Below are 4,922 nucleotides of genomic sequence, written 5' to 3' on the forward strand. Positions count from 1 at the left end.
GGGTCATAGGGTAGTTCAATTTTTAACTTTTTGAGGGACCTCCACACTGTTTTCCAAAGTGGCTGTACTGACTTGCATTCCCACCAACAATGTAAGAGGGATCCCCTTTCTCCCCATTCTCTCCAACATTTGTTGTTTCTTGCCTTGTCAATTTTTGCCATTCTAACGGGCGTAAGGTGGTATCTCAATGGGGTTTTGATTTGAATTTCCCTGATGGCTAATGATTTTGAACATTTTTTCGTGTGTCTGTTAGCCATTTGTATGTCTTCATTGGAAAAGTGTCTGTTCATATCTTCTGCCTATTTTTTGATTTATTTGCTTCTCGTGTATTGAGTTTGAGAAGTTCTTTATAGATNCTGTTAGCCATTTGTATGTCTTCATTGGAAAAGTGTCTGTTCATATCTTCTGCCCATTTTTTGATTTATTTGTTTCTCGTGTATTGAGTTTGAGAAGTTCTTTATAGATCGGATACCATGAGGCTTTATGTTCTAAAAAGCCTGGTTCTAGGAGTGGCCCTCGGATCACAGTGCAATGGGTCTTGGGGCAAGGGTTTCTGGCCCCTGGTTCAGGGATCTGGCTTCTAAACTTGATTCTTTCCCCATACCTGATCAAGAGATAAAAGATTGTACCTAATTGCTTCTTTTAGGCACAGGTTGTTAGAGGTGGGGTGGGAATCCCAATTTCCCAGTCCTCCTTCAGCCTACTGGTAAGTGGAGAGCAGGTGAAGAAAGGTATACACTTAATCCTTGTCTGTGTATCCACATGAGAGAGAGGGAGGAAGAAAATGAACCTGAGCTGAGAAGGCATGGCCAACCCTGGAGGAAGCATGATGTCTCATGCACACCTTCTTCTCCAAGAGGACTGCTTGTGCTAAGAATGAAGAGTGCAGGGCATGGGTCATAGGGATGCTAAGGGGACCAGTGGGCTGACAGTCTGCCTCCGTGTGAGCACTGTCTATCCTTTGAGTTTCTACCCACCCTCTCAAGCCACAGCCTCTGTCCTTTGCCCTCTGAGTGTCTTCTTTCCACCTGGGCTACTTCTTGTTCTTTCTCCATGAGCCTGTGACAGGGGCAGGGTGCCCATGCAGGACATGTATGTCAACCTCAGTTCCAGATTCCCAGAAGGTGTGTGAGTGTGTGTCAGAGCGGGGCTGGGGGTCATCCACAGATCAGAGCACAGGCATAGAGAGAGAGCTTCTGAGGATAGGATCACCTGTTGGTCACATCCTACACCCTGAAGCCTGAGGACCTGTCACTTGGACCCACCGCCAGCCAAAGCAGCATCAGTCACTGGCCAGAGGAGCACAGAAGTCACAGGAGTAAGTTCAACTCTGGAGGGACTGGGTGTGGCTGGGTTCAGTGAGGGGCAGGGGAAGCCAGGGATGTTCAGAAAGATCAGGCACCATAGAGCCAGAGAAGAGGGAGTAGCAGAGCTTTGCGTGCCCCTCCCCCTTGCTCACTGCACAATAGTCACATTCCTTACCCTTGGGCCCTGAAATCTGGGGTGCACTGCGGAGACTGGAGATCCCAAGTGGAGTAGCAAAGGGTGTGAGGATTAGAGCAAAGTGATGGCCAGTGGAGTCTCTTCAAAGGTGTATGGTGGGTGGTCGTCCAATGCCCAAAGGCAGGAACAGTGGGCAGGCCCACAGTCAGTGGTCATGGTGGGGGGGCAGACCCTGAGGAACCTTGTAGACTCTCAGCTGGCCGTGTGGTGAGGGAGGGAGAGAGTGAGCAGATGAGGGTTGTTTGGACAAGAAACAAACCCTATTCTTACTTACAGGTGCTCACAATGTCCGGTGTCCTGGAGAAGCTCTGGAATAAATACACCTGGGCCTTTGAAAACGGAGGTACAGGATGGTGTCATTTAATGGGAACCTTTGTTTGTTTATTCACCCCATTCTGATGTCAGACATCTTGAGGAATAAGAGAAGGGGACAAGCAAGTTCTTGGACACTGGCTGAGGGGAGGGCTTGGGGCAGGTGGGCATGGTGACCAGCTCGGCTGTCTCCCCGCGCCTTTGCTTTTCTAGACCTGAGGACAGAGTCCCGGTTCCTGATACACTTGCCACTCCCTGTCCCCCTTCTTTTTATCTTCTATCTTCTGGTGGTGGCAAGTCCTCACTTCATGTCTGGATGGGAGCCCCTGAAGTTGGCAAGACCCCTTGTCGTCTATAACCCAAGCCTGGTGGCTCTCTCAGGGACCTATCCTGTGAGGTAAGGCCAGCGGGCCCTGTAGAGTTCTAAGATCTCCTCTTTTTTGGGGTGTGAAAAAAACCATGATCCACCTTTGCAGAAAGCTGAAAGACCTTAGAGGGAACACAGGTAGGAGCTGGGGTTCTGTTCCATCTCTGGTGACCCTATCTTCCTTGTAGAGACACAAATCCCACCTCCCATTTTCCTTTCCTTTAAATGGAAAAGTAGAGGTCAGTGCGAGCAAGATAGAATTCATTATCTCCCCCCACCCCCTAACACCTCCTGTTTCTACCTAGGCTCTGTGAATCTCCAGTGTTCTGAGCCCCAAACACAGGGTCCTTCCAGACACCTTGCTCTCAGCAGATTGTTGGTCAGCATGTGCGCTGAGCATGTGCTGGGTGCCAGGCTTTGTGAGGACCTGCAGAGTCACTGCTGGAGAAGGCACAACCACCCTCCAGGAGCTCCCACTCTAGGTGGGAAGGCAGATGTGGAAATGGGTGGTTGCAATTCAAGGCAGGAAGGGCAACAGAAAGTGTGTGCCAGCGTTAGGAAGGAGGGGCAGAGACCAAGTTGTGGTGTCAGGAAAAGCTCTCTGAAGGAAGTGGTCATCATCACTGGCATTTTAAGGTGCTTTTTATGGTGAGGCACTGCTCTAAGTGCTTTCTGAGGACCTGCTCACCTGCTCATACCAGCAAAGCTCCAAGGTACAGAAAGGAGTCAAGTAACTTAGCAAGTGGAGAGGTGCCCTGGCCACAGAGCGTGCCCCCTCACCTCCAGCCCCTCTGCCTCAGTGCCCCAGCTGGGAAGGGAAGAGGCCAGCAGTCCAGTCTGAAGAAGCAGGTCCTGACAGCCACACCTCTCACCTTCCCTCCTCTATCCATTGGTCTCCCTTCCACATTAATGTTCACCTCCCTTCCATCCTCTGTATTGCCAACGGAATGATCATCCCAGACACCTACCCACCAAAAGGACCTCATGGCCCTTTGAAGGCTTCCCAGCAGCAGGGGTAAGGCAACTCTGTCGATGAGTGCAGAAGCCTCCCACAGTCCTCTGGGCTGAGCCTTGCTTTCCTGCCCCATGCCACCTCCTTCCATTGCCCCGGGAGTCCTGCTTCCTCCAATGCTGCACGGTTCCCCAGGCCCACAGTTTTGCCCCGTGGGTCCCAGGACTTGGCCCATAACTGCTTCCTGCCATAAATGCTTCTCCCAGGTGCCCTGACAAATTCCTGCACATCCTGCAGACTCTGGCTTCTCTTGAAGTCCTCCTTGGCTTGCTAAGGCCAAGTCATTTGTTTCCTTCCTTGGGTTTACACCTCTCACTCTCCACGGGGGACTCGGTCTGGCTCTTTCAGCTGGTCAGCACTGCCTGTGCACATCTCTCCCCAACTCCATGCTAGGTGACTTCCTGGTAGCTCGAGATCAGCTGTGGTGGGAGCATTTACACCGTAGGAGCTGGCCAACGCTACAAACCCACCTGCCCTCTCCCACCCTGAGAGCCTGTTCAGCATTTACCAACACTCTGCCATCTCACTATTTGCAGATTTGTTGGCCTCCCCTCCAAAGGGCAAGTGCTTCAAAGCAGGGCCACGTCTCACTTATCTTTGAAAAGTCAAGCCTAGAATAGTGTCTGGTACCATGCGGAGGAGGCAGATAACTTGTGAGATATGAGACACGCCCCAGAGAGCTTGTCACTTAATTGTGACAACAAATTACTCTGCTGCCACTATAATCCTTTGAGAATCTGCCATGCCCATGGCCGCCTCTTGCTCAGAAGCCCTCCATAGCTCTCTTGGCCTATATGACCAGAATGAAGTCCCGCAAGGTAGGGATTTTTGTCTGTTTTGTTTTAGGGATGTGGCTTGGTGCTCAGAATAGCATCTAGCATCGGGAAGTGCTTAGTACTATTCAACATGTCGTTGTCATAGGAATATTAAGTGATAAGGTTCAAGCTCCTTAAAACAGTCTTCAAGACCCTTCATTAACCAAGTCTATTCTCTATCCACATCTGTGGCTGCTCCTCCTGTTCTGGAAGCCTCCCCTGCATTCCCACTGATTCCTTGGAGTTAAGAGAGGTCCAGGCACCCTGCACTCTTTCCTTGGCATGACACTGCCTCCCCTTCCCCTCTATTTGTCCAGGGCCTCCTCGTTCTCCAGTCCACTACCAACTACTGGAATACCTCCTGGTTCCTACTCTTCATCTGGCCCCAACCTTACAAGTAAGGATTGTTTCCGACATCTCAGTGAGCCTTTGAGCTCCTTGGGGGCAGGGCTGATGTGTGTACATCTTGGTGTCCCTCTAACACTCCAGGACCTAACTTAGAGTCTCACACATTGGTGTATGTGCCCAGTGTGGTTGTGTGGTCCATAGTTGTGCACATTAAAAAAATTGAGAGGCCAGAAAAATGCATGCAAGTCCCAGCCTCTGTTCTAGCCACTCCATGGAGTCGAGCTGATTAGCAATCACTCACCAAGTGAGGGTTGAAGCAGGACAGTGGTGTCCAGAACATGGCTGGAGGAGGTTTTAGCCTCACAGGCCCTGAGCCAGGTGGGTCTCATGGTGGAACTTGGTCTTTCCTTCTCTCTTCTTCCTCCTAGCTCATGGCCACCTCACTCCTGGCTAACTATGGCTCCTTCTGCCAGCCAGTAGATGAACATCCGAGTGGACTCAGGATAAGGGGATGGCAGGGCACGGCAGTGTTAGACCCGGAGAAAGGGTTGATAGGATGCACTTT

The 4,922-nt window shown here is 50.9% G+C and overlaps 1 long non-coding RNA gene across 2 annotated transcripts; it reads left to right on the forward strand.

Moving 5' to 3' along the window:
- Window positions 1-534: 534 nt before the first annotated feature.
- LOC109489812 lies at window positions 535-4,429 on the forward strand. 2 transcript variants are annotated; one of them, XR_002142944.2, is made up of 4 exons: window positions 535-1,318; window positions 1,780-1,846; window positions 2,029-3,197; window positions 4,327-4,429. It is a non-coding gene; the product is annotated as an uncharacterized LOC109489812 (long non-coding RNA). The 2 variants fall into 2 exon arrangements; XR_002142943.2 differs by lacking the exon at window positions 4,327-4,429 and having other exon boundaries at window positions 2,029-3,965.
- The last annotated feature ends 493 nt before the right edge of the window (window positions 4,430-4,922 follow it).

Source organism: Ailuropoda melanoleuca, chromosome 16, assembly GCF_002007445.2.
Source record: "Ailuropoda melanoleuca isolate Jingjing chromosome 16, ASM200744v2, whole genome shotgun sequence".
Taxonomy (NCBI): Eukaryota; Metazoa; Chordata; class Mammalia; order Carnivora; family Ursidae; genus Ailuropoda; species Ailuropoda melanoleuca.